The sequence below is a fragment of the Hemitrygon akajei genome, chromosome 20 (assembly GCF_048418815.1).
Source record: "Hemitrygon akajei chromosome 20, sHemAka1.3, whole genome shotgun sequence".
NCBI lineage: Eukaryota > Metazoa > Chordata > Chondrichthyes > Myliobatiformes > Dasyatidae > Hemitrygon > Hemitrygon akajei.
In genome coordinates, this window is record NC_133143.1 from 60,628,390 (window position 1) to 60,649,501 (window position 21,112).

Genomic DNA, 21,112 nt, shown 5'->3' on the forward strand with positions numbered 1-21,112 from the left:
GAGGTGGCATTTTCAGGACACAGGCAACTGGGTGACCATCAGGAGGAGGAAAGGGGATAGACTACCAGTGCAGAGTATCCCTGTGACCATTCTCCTCAACAACAGATATATCGCTTTGAGTACCGTTAGGGGTATGACGGAGCAGTGGAAAGCTTCAGCGGTTCAGTCTCTGGCCCTGAGTCTGGCTCTGTGGCTCAGAAGAGAAGGAGGGAGTAGAGGTGAGCTGTAGTGACGGGATTTTTGGTTAGGGAAACAGAAAGGAGGTTCTGTGGATGAGAACGAGGTTCCTGGATGGTATGTTGCCTCCCAGGTGCCAGGGTCAGGGACAACTCAGACCGAGTGCTCAGCTTTTTTTAATTCCTAAATTGGAGAGAAGCTAATTTTGATGGTATCAGAGGTGCTCTGGTAAGTGTGGACTGGGACAGGTTGTTTTTTGGGAAGCATGTTCTTGGTAAGTAGGAGGCCTTCAAAAGTGAAAGTTTAAGAGTACAGAGTAAAAGACAAGGGTAACAACTTGGGGAAACTTGGTTTTCGGGAGCTTTTGAAGCCCTGGTTAAGAAAAAGAAGGAGATGCATAGCAGGTATAGGCAGGCAGGAGCAAATAAGGTGCTTGAGGAGTATAGGAAATGCAAAAGAAAACTTAAAAAGAAAACAGGAGGGCTAAAAGAAGACATGAGGTTGCTCTAGCAAACAAGGTGAAGGAGAATCCTAAAGGTTTCTACAGATGAATTAAGAGTAAAAGGATAGCAAGGGCAAAATTGGTCTTCTGAAAGATGAGAATGGTAACCTATGCATGGAGCCAAGAGAGATGGGTGGGGAGTGGATCTTAAATGGACTTTTTGCATCTGTATTTACCCAGGAGGTGGACATCGAACCATCAGATGTGAGACAATGCAGCAGTGAGGTCCTGGGCCCTGTAAAGATTACAGAAGATAATGTGTTTGCTGTGTCGAGGCAAATTAGGGTGGATAAATTTCCAGGTGCAAACGATATGTTCCCCTGGACCCTGTGAGAGGCTAATGCAGAAATTGAAAGGGCCCTGGCAGAGATATTTAAAACAAGTGTGAGGTGTTTTACAGTTTGGAAGAACCAACCAGGGTCAGTCTTAAGTGGAGAACAGTAGGGCACTGAAGAGTACGATGGAAGAACGGGACCAGGGAGTGCAAATCCATAGTTCCTTGAAAGAGTTGTTACAGGTAGGTAGGTTCTTTAAAGTAAGTTTTTGGCACATTGGCTTTCATAAATCAATGTATTGTGTACAGGAGTTGGGGTGTTATGTTGAAATTGTATAAGTTGTTGGTGAGGCCTAATTTAGAGTAATTTTGTGTGCGGTTTTGGTCACCTACCTACAGGAGAGATACAAATAAGATCAAAAGAGCGCAGAGAAAATTTACAAAGATTTGCCGGAACATGAGGAAGTGAGTTATAGGGAAAGGATTAATAGGTTAAGACTTTATTCCCTAGAATGTAGGTGATTGAGGGAAGATTCGATATAGGTATACAAAATTATGGGACAGGCTTCTATTGAGCTTGGGTGAAACTATAACCAGAGGTCATGGGTTAAGGGTGCAAGGTGAAATGCTTAAGGGGAATATGAGGGGGATCTTCACTCAGAGGATTGTGAGAGGGTGGAATGAACAAGTGGTGGATAGAAAGTTGATTTCAACATTTAAGAAAAATTTAAATAAGTACATGGATTTAAGAGGTGAGGAAGGCTGTGGTCTGAGCGCATTTCGATGGGACTAAGTAGATTAATGGTTCAGCATGGACTAGATGGGCCAAAGGGCTTATTTCTGTGCTGTAGTGTCCTTTGCATATTTGGTTGTATTCTGATGTATGTGAGACATGCTTGCACATCAAGGCTATGAGGCACATGTATAATGCATGTCGGTGACAGGGTAAGATACATTTCTATCAAGGGAGCTGTAAGGCGCTCCTTCCCAACGCTAGCCTGCAGGTCACCCTTGGGCAAGGTACAGTACACACTCAGCCTCTGATCAAGGTCATGTGAAGCCATGAGAGCAGGTGGTGTATGGTCATATGAGCAGCTGGTGCATATCACAAGTCCTGGTTATGCGATCACTGACATCAGATAGACAATCTCTGAAGAGTATTGATAATGGCTTGGGGTCACCCATCTTGTAAAGACACTGCCCAGAGGAAGGCAATGCCAAATGTGTTCTGTACAAAAATTCGCCAAGAACAATCATGGTCATGGACAATTGGATCACCCATGTCATACGACCCGGTACATAATGATGATGTCATATGACACGGTACATAATGATGATGTCATTATGTAGTTGTGGAAGGAAAGTATTCTGCCTGGAGGCCGGTGACTAGTGGAGTGCCACAGGGATCTGTTCTGGGACCCCTGCTATTTGTGATTTTTATAAATGACCTGGACGTAGAGGCGGAAGGATGAGTGAGTAAGTTTGCTGATGACACGGAGATTGGAGGAGTTGTGAATGGAGCTGCAGGTTGTCGAAGGTTACAAGAGGATATAGACAGGCTGCAGAGTTGGGCAGAAAAATGGCATATGGAGTTCAATCCGGATAAGTGTGAGGTGATGCATTTTGGAAGAACAAACCAGAAGACTGAGTACAGGATTAATGGTCAGTTACTTAAGAGTGTGGATGAACAAAGGGACCTTGGGGTTCAAATCCATACTTCCCTCATGGTCGCTGCGCAGGTTAATAGGGTAGTTAAGAAGGCCTATGGGATGCTAGGCTTCATTAACGGGATTGAGTTCAAGAGTAGAGAGGTCATGTTGCAACTCTACAAATCTCTGGTGAGACCACACTTAGAGTATTGTGTTCAATTCTGGTCACCTCATTATAGGAAGGATGTGGAAACTATGGAGAGGGTGCAGAGGAGATTTACCAGGATGTTGCCTGGTTTGGAGAACAAGTCATATGAAGCAAGGTTAGCAGAGCTGGGACTTTTCTCTTTGGAGCGTAGAAGAATGAGAGGGGACTTGATAGAGGTCTACAAGATTATGCGAGGCATATATAGGGTGGATAGTCAGTTTCCCAGGGCACCAATAGCAAACACCAGAGGGCATATGTACAAAATTAAGGGAGGAAAGTTTAGGGGAGATAGCAGGGGTAAGTTTTTTACACAGAGTGTTGTGAGTGCCTGGAATGACTTGCCAGGGATGGTGGTGGAGGCTAAAACATTAGGGGTATTTAAGAATCTCTTGGACAGGCACATGGATGAAAGAAAAATAGAGGGTTATTGGGTAGTGTGGGTTTAGTACTTTTTTTAAGGATTATATGGGTCAGCACAACATGGAGGGCTGAAGAGCCTGTACTGTGCTGTAATGTTCTATGGTCATACGACACGGTACATAATAATGATGTCATACGACACAGCACTTGATGATGATGCCATATGATGTGGCATATACTGATGATGATGAATGCATGATGGTGTTGTTTTTCTTTTTATTTATTGATTTTTTTCAGACCCAGGGAGTTTCCGGCATTGCCCGCTCCTAATTATGATTGAGAAGGTTTTGGTGAGACACTTTCTTTAAACCACTGTGGTCCTTTTAGTAAAAGCACTCCCTCCAGTGGTGATGAATAGCCTGCTTTATATTTCCAAGTCAGGACGATCACACCTTGAGAGGGAACTGTGTGTGGTTGCATCAGCCAGCCTTGTCCATCCTGGTGGTTTCTGTCACAGAATATGCAGTTTATAAAATGAACAAATCTGACTGCTGGGAAGAATGGTAGAATACAAGACCATAAACATTGGAGCAGATTTAACCCATCGGGTTTGTGCCACTGTTCAATCATGGCTGATGCAAAAGTCAGGATAATGCAAGAGTTAGCTAAAGACTGAATTTAAAGCACAAAAGTGAAATATTCTGCAGGTTGAACATCTGAAATATAAAGATGAAAATGTTGGATTTATTCATCAGGTGACGCAGCATCAGAATATAGAAAAACCTTCCAAAACAAAAGGAAACGCTCATTTGCTCCAGCTTTCAGTGAGATGAAGGCACATCTTTCACCTCAGCATTACTTTCCTATATTAATCCCTTCTGGATATGAGAAACAGTTAACAGTACTAATAGAAGGTCACCAGTGTGAAACTTAATCTGAGTTTCCCTCTCTACCATTCTCTCTCCAGATGGGATTAGTACAGGAAAATGGTGTTGAGGTGAAAGATAAAGCCATGATATAGGAGCAGAATTAGGCCATTTGGCCTATCCCATCATGGCTGATTCTTTATACCTCTCAACCCCATTCTCCTGCCTTCTCACTGTTAACCTTTGATGCCTTTACTAATCAAAACCCATCAACCTCTTCTTTAAATATATCCAAGGAATTGACCTCCACAGCCTTCTGGGGCAAGGAATTCCACAGATTCATCACCCTCTGGCTAAAAAAATTCCTCCCTCTCTGTTCTACAGGGACATGCTTGTTTTCTGACTCTCTGCACTCTGACATCCCCTCCATATCCACCCTGTCTGGGCTTTTCAATGTTTGGTAGGTTTCAATAAGATCTCCCCTCATTCTTCTGAATTCCAGTGAGCACAGGCCCAGAGCCATCAAATGCACCTCGTATGTTAACCCTTTCATACTTGGGATGATTCTTTTGGACCTCCAATGCCAGCACACTGAGGCCATGCTGTACTATATGCTACATACTACATACTCCATTTTATTCTATATTATTTGTCTATTGAGTTTGGTCCTTGCTGAGAGGGTCATGCCATGGAATTGTTCCCAGGAGTGGGAACAATACCTTTCCTTTTGAAAAGTCCAGGAGCCAAATTTAGAGCATTTAGAAACATAGAAACATAGATAATAGGTGCAGGAGTAGGCCATTCAGCCCTTCGAGCCTGCACCACTATTCAGTATGATCATGGCTGATCATCCAACTCAAAACCCTGTACCTGCTTTCTCTCCATACCCCTGATCCCTTTAGCCACAAGGGCCATATCTAACTTCCTCTTAAATATAGCCAATGAACCGGCCTCAACTGTTTCCTGTGGCAGAGAATTCCACAGATTCACCACTCTCTGTGTGAATCAAGTATGCTCCACTACTCAATCACACTTACTTACTTATTGCCTGTTATGCTGCTGGCATTTAGGGCAGCAATGAAGGTCCTCCATCTCTGTCTGTCCATACAGTTACACACAGATGTAAAAGGATTCTTCATTGGTATTTCTGTGACAATGTTTTTGACCAGTCGGGTTTCTTAGCCCTGAGCTGGACCCCCAAACCTGGAGGACCAGTGGACCACTCTTAGTCTGGCTTCTACCCTTTGACCTGTTTGGCATTGGTGACCCTAGCAAGAGCCAAAGCACAAAGTCCTGACTCCAGCCAACATAGTTCTCTCATCTATTGAGCCATGGAAACCTCTAAACCCTGCAACAAGGTTGTGGTCCTCTTGGAGGCATTCAATCATGACTGAATTATTTTCCCTCTCAACCCCATTCTCTACCATCTTCCCTTTGTCAGTGTGTGTAAAATATGTACTAATGCAGGAATATTGATCAGCAAGAATTTCGCCTCCCAGGGGCATTCTGGCAAGTGGGGTGGGGGGGGGGGGGGGAATTCTCTTCCTTGCCTGTTGGAGAAGCTCTTCATTCACTTACAAGAGAAAATCTGCAGATGCTAAAAACCAAAGTAGTACACACAAAATGCTGGAGGAACTCTGCAGGCCAGGAAGCATCTGTGGAAAAGAGTGAACAATCAATGTTTCGGGCCAAGACCCTTCATCAGGACTGGAAAAAAGAGCTGAGAAGTCGGAGTAAGAAGGTGGGGGGAAGGGAAGGAAGAAGGACACGGTAGTAGGTGATAGTTGAAATTGGGAGGGGCGGGAAGTAAAGAGCTGGGAAGTCGACTGGTGAAAGAGATAAAGGGCTGGAGAAGGGGGAATCTGATGGGAGAGGACAGAAGGCCATGGAAGAAAGGGAAGAGGGAGGAGCACCAGAGGGAGGTGATAGGCAGGTAAGGACATAAGGTGCAAGGGAAATGGGAATGGGCAATAGTGAAGGGGGGCATTGATTCATTCACTTGATGACTTCTGCAGTGATATGACTGAGTGGTTCCTTAAGGTTGTTATAGCCATGGGTGGTAGTGGACCTCATGATTGAGCGGCTACTTTATGTGCAGGCATCACTGTAAGATGGAGTCAGTCTTTTTTTCATAATTTTCATCCAGATTTTCACTTTATATTTTAGATTCAGATTTTACAAACCAAATTATAGGCATATTGCATGCTGTGAAGCTTTCATGGGCCCCTGGAGGAACTTATCAGTATATCCAAGACCATGTCTTACCAGAGAGTGCCCACCATTACAATTTTGTTATGAAGGAATCAAATGCATTTCAATCTATGCTGTTAAATGATTGTACTTTGAATTCAATTTTTTATGTTTATTCATTATTGTATAATAAATTCTGGCAGTTAGTAGGTATAAGAGAATGAGACATACTAAAATAATTATGAATTGTATTCATTACAAATTCCAGCCTGGTGACACCAGTTTGCACCATTAATACACTGTGGCTTTTCAAGAAAACTTGAACTGTTTTAAGACTTGAATAATTTTCCACCACTACTCAAGAGGTAGTCTTCATTATATTAAATAAATTAACTGTAAGATTTATGAGCTTGAGTTTAACCACATTAACCTGCATATATTGAAGTGAAATCTCCTGCGATCTGGTTAATTTTACAAAATCACTCTAAGCATAAAATTGAGCTTATATTTATTGACACAGCGCTATATTGTGGACAAAAATTTACCTGCCTTCAAGTTTTCCCTCAGTCCTCAAAGCAGTAACTTATGTTGACTAAAGGCAACATGTTGATCCAAAGGCTCAACGTTGGCCTTTCAGTGTTAGGGAAGGCAGAAGAATACAGAATGTCTGAGCATGAAGAGATTTTCTTTCACACACTTCTCACAGAGCTGCCAGCCAAGAGGTCAATCTGACTGAGAGGCAGCAAGGGCCAGTAGGGAGTAGAGCCTAAGCCATGATCCCTTTCTGGGGGAAAAAGCCCTCTATTTGCCTGGACAGTTCTGTAGCTGTGAGACAACAGAATAATACTTCCTTCAGTGAGAAGCTTTCAGTCCCAACTTTCTGTCACTTTGTTTGGGACTCTTAGATCCCAAGAAAACTTCCTTTAGTAATTAAGGTACAATTGCATTGTATATATCTGATTTGGACATGTAAGTTAAATGTCCTGGTTCATTACTACAAGACACTCAGAAGATCTGACATCCACTGATATGAAAAGAGCAATGGCCAATCATGAAGCTTTTTGGTGACCAGTTCTCACTCCTGTTGTGTACTTAATATTTCAGTAATACTTGAGTAATATTGTAAATATATTGTTCAATTTAAGAGGCTCTTAGAAAGGTACACGATGCTTAGAAAAATAGAGGGCTATGCGGTAGGGGAATTCTAGGCAACTTCTACAGTGGGTTATATGGTCAGCACAACATTGTGGGCCGAAGGGTCTGTAATGTTCTGTAGATTTTCTATGTTTCCAATTAAGCATTGTTTGTTTGTTTAAATAATTCACTATGGGTTATATGTAAAAGTACGTGAATGGCATACCTCATCATGCCAGCAAGTCATATACGGGCGCAATTTGCTAAAAGTAAAGCTAAGAACGTTCACGAGATATCTCCCAGCTCCATTAATTTCTGGAGTTACCAAAGCACAATACCTCCCTCCCCTCCCCGCCACTGAGTACACTTACATGGAGCACTGCCACAACAAAGCAGCATATATCATCAAAGACCCACACCATCCAGGCCACGTCCCCTTCTCATTGCTATGTTGAAGTATAGAAGCCTTAGTTCCCACACCACCAGGTTCAGGAACAGTTATTACCCTTCAACCATCAGTCTCCTGAACTGGTGTAAACAACTTCATTCACCACCGCTCTGCCAGATTCTACTATTTACAGGCTCACTTTCAAGGTTTCTTTACAACTCATATTCTCTGTAATAATTCTTATTTGCACAGTTTGTCCTCTTTTGCACATTTGTCGTCTGTCAGTTTTGCCTGTTTATGTATAGAGCTTTGTAAATTCTATTGTGTTTCTTTTCTCCCCCTGTAAATGGCTGCAAGAAAACTAATCTCAAGGTAATATATACTTAAGTAATAAATTCACTTTGAACTTTGAACTTATGTCTCAGCCCCCTCCTCCTTTGCCTGGCTGGGATCGATTTGTAGGTCCATGTTCCTGATCTCCTGTTGAATTTACTCATTTATAATGGGTAAACATTTCTGAGGTAAAAGTTGACATTGCTAAAAGTTAATATTTGAGAACTAGATAGAAAAACAGAAAGATATCTTTCAGATGTTTTATTTAAAATCAAGCCCCTCTTTAATAATTATTGTATTCACTCACACACATTCCCCAGCTCTCAAGAACAATAGTTTAAATATTAATTAAATGTCACATGACCTTGTTATTATGTGTCATAAAAATCCATGTTGTTGGCATATGGTAAATGTGGAAATGGCCTTGACAAGTAGACTTACTGAAAATTCATTGGCTATGTGGCAGAATGAGGTGCTCAAAGACCTTGCCGAAAGATTTAACAGATTATCATAGCTGTTACTGTTCTGTGTCTCATGATAAACCTGTCATTCATGCACTTACAGGGTGTATGATGATGTCTCTGGTGAAAGCAAACACAGGAAATTATAGCTGGTATTCTAAATTCCCATCTCGGTAATCTTAAACAACACCTCGGTGTAGCAGGAGAACATCTGCTCTATATTCATGCCGGTAGTTGTTTCGTTGACAGTCTTGGATAAATTGTGAAGATGAGGAAGCTAAGCGTAGCCTCTATTCCAAAAAAAAAATCTCAATTAAGTGGAAAGGACACCTGTGAGTTTTATAATACTGCTAAAAAGGCAGCTGGACAATTTTATTGCTTACCGTGTAAAGTTTAATTGTTCCTCTCTAGTTCACTGTGTTCATTAATAACGTCATTTCAGAACTCTGTCCAGAATTTCCATGCCCGTTTTTAAATTTCAATTTCAAGTACATATTTGGTTAATGTAATCTTGAACAGATGAAATCTGAATGAGCTGTTGCCAAGTTTAAATCAACAGCCAGATTTGTTTTCTGGGATCACCCATTCAGCCCAAAATTTGAAGCAATTTTTCAAAAGCAGTAAGTTCTGTGCAGCATAATGTTTGAGGAGCTCCTACAAATACAGAAAATAACCAATGTTAGCACCAACAATGTAAGTGGAACTTCGCTTAGTGTGTTTCTTAGGGCCAAGAAGCGACCTTTCTTAGAGAGAAATAATGTGGTAAAGTGAATTGTGCAGAGCTTGGAAGAATCATCACATGGATGAACTACAACAATTGTTCATCCCAGTTTGGCAAAAGAATAAACCAGGGAAGGTAGTGCACCCGTGGCTGACAAGGGAAATTAGGGATAGTATCAAGTCCAAAGAAGAAACATATAAATTAGCAAAAAAAAGTGGCACACCTGAGGACTGGGAGAAATTCAGAGACCAGCAGAGGAGGACAGAGGGCTTAATTAGGAAAGGGAAAAAAGATTATGAGAGAAAGCTGGCAGGGAACATAAAAACTGACTGTAAAAGCTTTTATAGATACGTGAAAAGAAAAAGATTGGTCAAGACAAATGTAGGTCCTTTACAGTCAGAAACAGGTGAATTGATCATGGGGAACAAAGACATGGCAGACCAATTGAATAACTACTTTGGTTCTGTCTTCTCTAAGGAGGACATAAATAATCTTCCGGAAATAGTAAGGGACCAATGGTCTAGTGAGATGAAGGAACTGAGGGAAATACATGTTAGTAGGGAAGTGGTGTTAAGTAAATCAAAGGGATTAAAGGCAGATAAATCCCCAGGGCCAGATGGTCTGCATCCCAGAGTGCTTAAGGAAGTAGCCCAAGAAATAGTGGATGCATTAGTGATAATTTTACAAAACTCCTTAGATTCTGGATTAGTTCCTGAGGACTGGAGGGTGGCTAATGTAACCCCACTTTTTAAAAAAGGAGGGAGAGAGAAACTGGGGAATTATAGACTGGTTAGTCTGACATCAGTGGTGGGGAAAATGCTAGAGTCGGTTATCAAAGATGTGATAACAGCACATTTGGAAAGAGGTGAAATCATCGGACAAAGTCAGCATGGATTTGTGAAAGGAAAATCATGTCTGACGAATCTTATAGAATTTTTTGAAGATGTAACTAGTAGAGTGGATAGGGGAGAGCCAGTGGATGTGGTATATTTAGATTTTCAAAAGGCTTTTGACAAGGTCCCACACAGGAGATTAGTGTGCAAACTTAAAGCACACGGTATTGGGGGTATGGTATTGATGTGGATAGAGAATTGGTTGGCAGACAGGAAGCAAAGAGTGGGAGTAAACGGGACCTTTTCAGAATGGCAGGCAGTGACTAGTGGGGTACCGCAAGGCTCAGTGCTGGGACCCCAGTTGTTTACAATATATATTAATGATTTAGACGAGGGAATTAAATGCAGCGTCTCCAAGTTTGCGGATGACACAAAGCTGGGTGGCGGTGTTTGCTGTGAGAAGGATGCTAAGAGGATGCAGGGTGACTTGGATAGGTTAGGTGAGTGGGCAAATTCATGGCAGATGCAATTTAATGTGGATAAATGTGAGGTTATCCACTTTGGTTGCAAGAACAGGAAAACAGATTATTATCTGAATGGTGGCCAATTAGGAAAAGGGGAGGTGCAGCGAGACCTGGGTGTCATTGTACACCAGTCACTGAAGGTGGGCATGCAGGTACAGCAGGCGGTGAAAAAGGCAAATGGTATGTTGGCATTCATAGCAAAAGGATCTGAGTACAGGAGCAGAGAGGTTCTACTGCAGTTGTACAAGGCCTTGTTGAGACCGCACCTAGAATATTGTGTGCAGTTTTGGTCCCCTAATCTGAGGAAAGACATTCTTGCCATAGAGGGAGTACAGAGAAAGTTCACCAGATTGATTCCTGGGATGGCAGGACTTTCATATGAAGAAAGACTGGATCGACTAGGCTTATACTCACTGGAATTTAGAAGACTGAGGGGGGATCTTATCGAAACGTATAAAATTCTAAAGGGATTGGACAGGCTAGATGCAGGCAGATTGTTTCCGATGTTGGGGAAGTCCAGAACGAGGGGTCACAGTTTAAGGATAAAGGGGAAGCCTTTTAGGACCGAGATGAGGAAAAACTTCTTCACACAGAGAGTGGTGAATCTATGGAATTCTCTGCCACAGGAAACAGTTGAGGCCCGTTCATTGGCTATATTTAAGAGGAAGTTAGATATGGCCCTGTTGCTAAAGGGATCGGGGGTATGGAGAGAAAGCAGGTACAGGGTTCTGAGTTGGATGATCAGCCATGATCATACTGAATGGCGGTGCAGGCTCGAAGGGCCGAATGGCCTACTCCTGCACCTATTTTCTATGTTTCTATACAAGATGACCCAATCACCATCCTTACTCTAAACAGATTCTGCAGATGCTGGAAATATTGAGCAATATGCACAAAATGCTGGAAGAACTCCAAGTCAGGCAGCATCCATGGAGAGGAATAAGTATATTGGAATAAACAAATCGACATTTCGGGCTGAGATTCTTCAACAGGACAGTTGAGTCCTGATTGGCTCCAACTATTCATTCCCTCAATAGCTACTGCCTCACTTGCTGAGTTCCTCCAGCATTTTGTGTGTGTGTGTGTGTTACTTATTCCCTGGTTTTGAAAATTTCCTCCCACATGCAGTAACCAAGCACCTTGGATAGCCAGGCCTGTAAACCCACCAGAATAAAACTCCAGAGCAGTTTGAGACGTATTTGTTGATTTGGGGATATAACATAGAATTGGCCCTTCTAGCCCAACGAGCTACACCACCCACCAATCCATCTACGTAATATTTAGCCTAATCTCAGCACAATTTACAATGATCAATTAACCTACTAACCTGTATGCCTCTGGATTGTGGGAGGAAACTGGAGCACCTGGAGGAAACCCATGCAACTATGGAGAGAATGTACACACTCCTTACAGATGGCACCAGAACTGAACTCTGAACTCTGGAACACTCCATGGTGTGATAGCATTGTGCTAACCACTACACTACCAAGGTGCCCATACAGTTGAGATTGGCCCATCACTTCCGTGCCAACCATCCACTTCCAAATTACGCAAACCCCACATAAACCCCGTGTTTCATTTTGCCTACATTAGCATCATCTTCCCCCACTCATTTACACATTAGGGGCGAGGCACAGTGGCCAATTAACCTACCGACCTGGATATCTTTGGGGATTTGTGAGGAAGCCCCCTTGGTCACAGGGAGATCGTACAAAGTCCACAGACACAGAAGCCAAGGTCAGGTATCAGGAGCAGTGAGGTGGAAGCTTTTCACCAGGGGTTCCCAACCTGGAGTCCACGGACCCCACAGTTAATGATAGGGGTCCATGGTATAAAAACAGTTGGGAAACCCTAGCATGGTGCCATTTATTACTAAAGATAGAAAACAAAAATCTAACCCAGGAAAATAACCAATGCACTGTATATTGAGAATATGAAACTCAAAATACACTGCAGATGCTGGGGTCAAAGCAACACGCTGGATCTGGAGCTGGGGGTGGCGAAGGGTCTCGGCCCGAAATGTTGACTGCTCATTTCCACGGATGCTGCCCAACCTGCTGAGTTCCTCTAGCATGTTGTGCATATTGAAAATATGGTTCCTTGCAGAGTTATATCTGAGAGTTAAAGTATTCCACACCTTGTGATGCAAGGAATCTCCACTTCATCTCTCTTTTACTGAGTCTACAACTAGAACAGAAATGTTTGAATATTATCATCAGGGAAAGACAATACTTTCATAGTGTCTCTTGATGTGGTCCAGGAGTGCACACAATGAGTAAGGATTATGCAACTTTTCCACCCAAGCAATAACCCAGCAGCCTACATCAGAGTGCATTAAAATCTCTGGCACAAACTGTCAGGTTTGCTCTCTGCATGGAGCAAAATTTGTAATTGCACCCAACAAAGCACAGTAACAGGAGAGGGACAAAGATTTGAACAGAAAAGAAATAGGAACTTCGTTGAGCCCCTCCGCCCCATCCACTTAAAGTGGTACTTCCTGGTGTCCAGTTTAATTTCGATTCCCATTCCCTTTCGAACATGTCAGTCCGTGGCCTCCTCTTGTATTAAGAGGAGGCCATCCACAGGGTGGAAGAGCAACACCTTAAACTCCATCTGACTAGCCTCCAACCTGATGGCATGAACATCGATTTCCACTTATGGTAAAAAAAAAATCCCTGCCCTCCCCTCTTCTTCTGTTCCTCACTCTGGTCTCTTACTTTTTCTCACCTTCCTATCACTGGGCCCCCTCCTCCTCTCCTTCCTCCTATGGTCCACCCTCCTCTCCTATCAGATTCTTCACCTCCAGCTCTTTACCTTTCCCTCCCACCTGGCTTCACCTATCACCTTCCAGCTATCCCTCTTTCCCCTTCACCCACTCTTTTATTCTGGCGTCTTCCCCCTTCCTTTCAAGTCCTGAGGAAGCGTTTTGGCCTGAAACATCGACTGTTTATTCATTTCTATAGATGCTGCCTCGCCTGCTGAGTTCCTCCAGCAATTTGTGTGTGTTGCTGGAGGGTATGGCATATACTGGAGTGGCCAGCACATTCCTGATCTTTTTTTGTGTGGATAATAATCCTACTATTTCATAATAAACTCATTGTAAACACCATGTAACAAATCCTGTGTCAAGTATATTGATCACATTTAAGACTTCACTCCTCAATGTGTAGAATGTTTTCATGTCTCCCTTTTTTGACTTTTGGTAAAGTTTTGCTGAAGGCAGAAGCTAAGGACTTACAAGAAGCTAACACTTTGTACCGAATTGTCTGAAAGTAACAGGTCAGGGTTCACATATTCATCTATCTGGGCCTCAGGAGTACTGCACTAAACATAGCTCCAGATTTGTAACTAGCTATTACAGGGTCAATTCCTCAACCACCTGTGAGCAATACTGTGGAAAATCAGTCTACTAAATATTGCGATGTGTTGGTTGTCTGTCATATCCAACAATGACAGAATTCCTGAGCGGGAGAGTTTTTAAAGCGGAAAAGCCGTTTTAATGGGGCAGTTCCACTCTGTCGGCCACAGAAGATCGGGTCCAGTGATATGACCAAGTGTCACAAACTGGGGTCCTCCTTGGTTGCAGTGGATGAGCATGACGTCTTCTGTGCCTTGTCATGTACTTTGCTCTCTATGGAGCTTTGCAGAACCACCTTCCTGGTCACTGGGTCTCACTGTAGGTCTCATTCATCCAGTCTGCCAGAGCTGACTTCACATGCTAGGACAGGCACGTCCCTACTTCTCCAGGGTATGAGGTACGCCAGCTGCCCTCACCTGCTTTAGCCCACCTGTTGAAGCGGTGTACCGGGATGTGGCCACTGTCACATGCTCACAGCTACCTGGAGCCGCAGGTGAGAAGGTCCAAAGGTGAGTGAGTGCCCTCAGAATAGACATACAAGCTACCTCTCCCTGGACACCCAGTGCAGCCCTTTGTGATATAATCACTGGATATTAAAAAAATGGAGGGGCAGATGTCCCGGTGCCCCCACCCTGGATGATTGTCTGTTTTAAGAGCAGCTTGGTAGCAGAGTGATTAGCGTAATGCTTTATACTGCCAGCAATCGGAAGATCAGGATCAATTCCTGCCACTGCCTGTCAGGAGTTCGTTCATTCTCCCTGTGACCGTGTGGCTTTCTTTCGGGCATTCTGGTTCCCTCCCACATTTAAAGAAGTACTGGCTGGTGTGAGTAAGTGGTGGGGATGCTATGTTGGTGCTGGAAGCATGGTGGCACTTCCAGACAGGCTGACCCCAGCACACCTTTGGGCTGTGTTGGTCATTGGCACAAACGACATATTTCACTTTACGTTTCTGCGTTTCAATGTGCGTGTGACAAAGACTGCTTCACCTTTTAGAGCATAAATAGACTGGGTGAAATGTACATCTTGTGATAATGAACGTTCTTGCTTGGGGATGTTTCAGGTTTTTGCTAAGTCCTACTTCAGTTCTTCAGTGAATAAAATGGCACTGAGATGTGTATTGGAGAAAGTGGTGGGGGTTATATATTTGCCTGATTTTCCACCATAAACCCCAGAGGAGCTCGCAGCGAGCCAGAATAAATAAAGTACTGAAATATCCAGCCTCTTACCATTCAGCAAGGTCATACCAGATCACTTAACTCATTGCATATTTTTGCATTAACTGCATATGCATTGATTCCTTAATAATCTTTCAAGATTTTCCTCGAAGGTGGTTCTAATTTTCTAATAAAGCTGTGAAAGATTTATTTTCCCCTGAACATGCACATCAATATTGGTAACTAGTGACTAGGGTTGTACAGCAGAGCTTACGCTGGAAGAAAACTCTGCAGCTGTTAAGGTAAAGTGAGGAGTGCAGCGAATAAGGCCATAAGACATAGGAGCAGAATTAGGCCATTCAGCCCATCGAGTCTGTTCACAATTCCAACAAGGCTGATTTATTTTCCCTCTCCACCCTATTCTCCCGCCTTCTCCCCATAGTATTTGACACACTTATTAATCAAGAAGCTATCAACCTCCACCTTAAATATACGAAGAGCCTGAAACCTGATTTGACTAGGTCGACCGAATGAGGCCCCCTGCCTCATTTTAGTTCTCACCTCGGTGGCTTATCACTCCGAAGAAAGAGCAGGTCTAGTCAGGCAAGAGGGGGAAGCAGCAAGTTCACAGCATTTGAATGAAGGGCAACCAGTATGAGTTCTAACTTTATTACTGTAGTTGTTTCTTGACATAATGGTCTTGCCAGGAAAAGGAAACAAATAGTTGCTTTTATTGTCCAGTAACCCCAAGGGACTGAGATAATTTCCTCCCACTTCAGTTCTATGAGTGTTAAGGTGACTGATGGGGCCACTTTGAGTCTTTCAGACTTGACCACAGAAAGGGCAGGATGGGTCAGCATACAGTTACCAGAGGTGATGAATTTCTTTCATCACTCGTGCAGTTTTATTTTGTCTGCTCCAGAAGCAGGCACTCACGTTTCTCCAGACCGTCCTTAGTACAGCTTAACTTTAATTAGTCATGTGCCAGGGATTCTCCGGAGTCAGTGGTGATGTTTTCTTCTGTTGTTGATGCTTGTGTTGCTGTGCTGAACATTGTGGGAATGCTGTGTTGGTGCTGGAATGTGCGTGGTGACACTTGTAGGAATCTCCCATCACATCTTTACATTGCGATGGTTGTTAATGTAAAAGACACCTTTCACTGTATGGTTCGATGTACACATGATAAATAAATGAATCTGAATCTACAATTCCCTGAATCTCTTCCTCTGTTTCCGCGATAATTACTTCCGTTTGAGCAAAACTGGGAATAAATGCAAAGGGGCTCGGCCCAAAACGTCGACAGTACTTTTTTCCATAAATGCTGCCTGGCCTGCTGAGTTCCTCCAACATTTTGTGTGTGTTGCTTGGATTTACAGCATCTGCAGGTTCTTTCTTGTCTGGGAATAAATGTTTGGTCTGGAAGTCTAATGTCAAGCTTTTCAGCATTGTGGCCTGGCCAAGAAAATTGGTCGGTATCAATATCGGTTTATTATTGTCACATGTACCGAGATACAGTGAAAAGATGTTTTGCCTACTATTCATACAGATCGTATCATTACACAGTGCATTGAGGCAGAACAGGGTAAAACAGTAATCATGCAGAAAAAAGCATAAAAGCTACAGGGAAGTTGTGCTGCAGATAAAAAATAAACGGCAAGATCATAATGAGGTAGATTGTGAGGTCAAGAATCCATCTTATCATACAAAGGTTTGATAACAGCAGGATAGCAGTTGCCCTTAGGCCTGGTGGTACGTGCTTTCAGGCTTTTGCATCTTGAGTTTTGTTGTGTATAATTCACAGCTAGGGATTTAGGCCCAAGAGAGGACACCAACATTGGTTCATGTTGTCCCACTGAATTTGGAGGAGTTCGAAGGGATATTATTGGTTGTACCTCGTGGCATGATGTGCTTGTTGTAGGTAGTCCACATCCCAAAGCAGGTGGGGTGGCAGAAATCACAGTTGTCTGTGTAAAAGTCTTTGGCACGCTAGATTTTTTTGTACGGTTTCAGATGGTACGGCCTCCACAGGGCCCTGATCTCAACATTATCAAGGTGATCTTGGATTATCTGGAGAGACAGAGGAAAATGAGACAGCCAAAGTCTGCAAAAGAACTGTGGCAAGTTCTCCAAGATGCTTGGAACAACCTACCAGCTGACTTTCTTATAAAACTACCTAAGAGAATGCATGGAATTTTAAAGACAAAGGGTGGTCACACCAAATATTGATTTGATTTTTTACAATTTACTGCCCTTTATGGTAATTGTAGTATTTAGAAGCTTTTCAGTTCATTATGTTGAAAGCATCTTAACTTTACAGTATTTATTTACATTTGCCTAAGACTTGCACAGTACCATATAATCAGTGCTGTACTGGATGTAGACCATAAGATATAGGAGCAGAATTAGTCTATTTGGCCCATAAAGTCTGCTCTGCCATTCTATCATGTCTGATTTGTTATCCTCTCAACCCCATTCTCCAGCCTTCTCCAACTAACCATCAACAACTTTAAGGTCCTGATCTTCAGATAATCTTTTCCTAACATGGTCAAAAGAAATGCTGGTACATTGAACTTCATCTCTGATAGCTGCCTTTGCCAAAAGTATTATATTTGCTATTATAATGTATTTTTCACAATTTTAGGAACTCAGAGTACTTTAAAAACAACTAAGTACTTTGAAGGAAATACTGCTGTAGGAAATGCCACAAGCTTTCAGGAACAGTATTGTACTGTAAGCTATGTACTAGGTCAGAATTTGCTGGGGTCTGGACTGAACTTTTGGCATTTCTCGACATGGCTGCTGTTTGGCTTCAGCACCTTTGCACAAACGTGGAAGTCCCTGACCCACAGGGCAGGAACTTCCGTTGTGTCTTGTGGGATTTCCTCGCGGAACAGGAGCCTGTTGAAACTCCCCGGCACTTGGTTAGATCTGCTGCAGGATCTGTGAGATTGATTTAAATTGAGATTGCAGAGCTGCTGGGAGGAAAGGGGAAATGAGGGGTAACTTACATCTTCCACTGCCAGAGAATTTTGTTTAATGTCTTTAAGTGTTTTAAATGCTTCTAATTAATTTTTTTTCAAATACCTTTTAATATTTTAAATCACTTTTTAATCGTTGTTAAACATTTGTGAATGTCATAGTTATCGGGACATATTGAAGAAGACACTGGCAACCTTGCCAGAAGAGGATTCTGGCTTCTGCTGGCATGAATGACTCGGAGAAACTTCATGGGTGGTGCTTGTTCTAACCCAACTTTTCTCCCCACATGTAATTTGTAGTTCTTGGGGTCTCTCCACTTAACTCTGTGACTGTGAGGTAGCAAAAGGAGAAGTTTACAGGGATGAGGAGCATGCTATCGAGGGCAGACAGCTTCCTCGCCCCACCCACACCCTTCTCCAGTAAATTCTGGGCTTATCTGTTTTAGAAAGGTTCAGCTAGGGTTGAAGGTTGGGCAGGACACCAGGAATTACCCCCTGCCATTTTATTCTAAATAATATCTTGGGATGCCTTTTTTCTGAGCAAGAAAGATGGTTGAGATCTCATCTGAAAGATTTTACCCTCCAGTGGTACGTGATCACTGATCTCAAATTGGCTTGGGAGTAAACCTCAGGGGAAAAAAATCTGGAGCTGGAGTCCCAAAGGCAGTCGTACAATGAAACTCTTGCAACACTGCTGGTACCAAACTGTATTGGTCTCTGCCATTCCTTTGGGTTCATCAAGTACATGAAGAGGGAGAGCTTGCTTCATGGGAAGCAGCTTGCACTCCATATCATATTGCCCTGACTTGCGCATCTAGAGAGCTAGGGCACAACATCCATGAATGGAGGCATTGCTCATTCACTCAGTGCATGAGGATTTCAGCCTAGAATGTTATGGTCATTTCTCTTGAGTGAGATATGCATTCATAACCTTTGGACGCTGTGGCAAGAATGCCACCCACTGAACCTCAAAATCCTGGGCTCTAAATAAATCTTATTGATGTTTGTTGAAATCATAGAGCCATAGACCACCACAGCACAGAATCAGGTCCTTCAGCCCATCTAATCTGTGCTAACCTAGTCTTCTGCCTAGTCCCATCTGCCTGCACCCAGATCATAGCCCTGCACACTCCTCTACTCCTCTCATTAATGTACCTATCCAAACTTCTTTTAAATGTTACAATTGATCATCCATGTGCCACTTCCACTGGCAGCTTGTTCCACGCTCTAAGTAAAGAAGTTCCTCCTCCTGTTCCCCTTAAGTACTTCATCTTTCACTTCAAGCCCCCCCCCCAGTTCCAGTCTTACACAACCTGAGGGGCAAAGAAGCCTGTATGTATTTAATCTATCTGTACCCTTTGTAATTCTGTAAATCTTTACAAGATCTTCCGACCGGGCTTCAATTCCCGTCGCTTTCTGTAAGGAGTTTGATCATACTCCCTGTGACTGCATGGGTTTCTGCTGGGCGATCTGTTTTCCTCCCACATGCCAAAGACATACAGGTAGGGTCAGTGAGTTGTGGGCATGCTTTGTTGGTGCCGGAAGCACGGTGACACCTGTGGGCTGCCCCCAACACAGACCTTGCTCTGTGCTGGTCCTTGAAGAAAAGCAATGTACTTCACTGAATGTTTCCATGCGCATGTGACAAATAAAGCTAATCTTTAATCTTTCTGCAGTAGAAAGATTAAACAGTGGAGTTTAAAGCTTGTTTAAAATTAGTAATCCTGGGTATGCTTACTAATCCACCTTGAAGTAAGCTGCATCATGGATACAGGCCTCTGATCTTCAAGGAGCAGTGCCTCAGAAAGGCGATGTCGATCATTAAGGATTCCCACCCCACAGAGCACTGCCACTTCTCATTGTTACCATCAGGAAGGAGGCACAGAATTAAACTGAATTGACTTTATTTCTTACATCCTTCACATACACGATGAGGTAAACTCTTTACGTTACGTCTCCATCTAAACGTGCAATGTGCAATTTATAGTAATTCGTAATAAATAGTAGTACATAGTATGTACAACAGGACAGTCAATATAGCATAGAAGTACAGTTCTGTCAGCATGAATTAATCAGTCTGATGGCCTGGTGGAAGAAGCTGTCCCAGAGCCTGTTGGTCCTGGCTTTTATGCTACGGTACTGTTTCCCAGATGGTAGCAGCTGGAACAGTTTGTGGTTGGGGTGACTCGTGTCCCCAATGATCGTTCAGGCCCTTTTTACATGCCTGTCTCTGTAAATGTCCTGAATAGTGGGAGTTCATATCTACAGATGCACTGGGCTGTCCACACCACTCTCTGCAGAGTCCTGCAGCTGAGGGAATTACAGTTCCCATACCGGGCAGTGATGCGGCCTATCAGGATACTCTCAATCATGCCCCTGTAGAAAGTCCTTAGAATTCGGAGAGTCATGCCAAACTTCTTCAACCATCTGAGGTGAAGATTGAAGCCACACACTCAGCGATTCAGAAATGGTTTCTTCCACTTAGGCTAGGGGAGAAAAAAACCAGAAGACATGGGTTAAGGGTGAAGGGGGAAAAGTTTAAAGAGAATATTGAGGGGGGGGGCTTCTTCACACAGAGAGTGGTGGGAGTGTGGAATGAGCTGCCAAATGAAGTTGTAAAAGTGGGCTCACTTTTAACATTTAAGAAAAACTTGGACAGGTATATGGATGAGAGGTGTATGGAGGGATATGGTCCAGGTGCAGGTCAGTGGGACTAGGCAGAAAAATGGTTCGGCACAGCCAAGAAGGGCCAAAAGGCCTGTTTCTGTGCTGTAATGTTCTATGGTTCTATGGCTTCTTCCCCTCAGCCATCTGATTTCTAAATGGACATTGAAACCATGAACACTACCTCACTACTTCTTTTAAATTACTGTTTTTGCACTACCTATTTTAATTTAACTATTTAATATACTTTTATATACTTACTGCAATTCAGTTTTTTTCTGTTTTCCATTATGTACTGCAATGTACTGCTGCCACAGATTTAACAAATTTCACGAC

At 43.0% G+C, this 21,112-nt stretch overlaps 1 protein-coding gene across 3 annotated transcripts in view; it reads left to right on the plus strand.

Annotated features, from left to right (window-relative positions):
- Nucleotides 1-21,112, plus strand: part of pde11al (phosphodiesterase 11a, like) — a 256,526-nt gene that overhangs the window by 229,754 nt on the left and 5,660 nt on the right. The gene's annotated exons all lie outside the window — the stretch shown is intronic.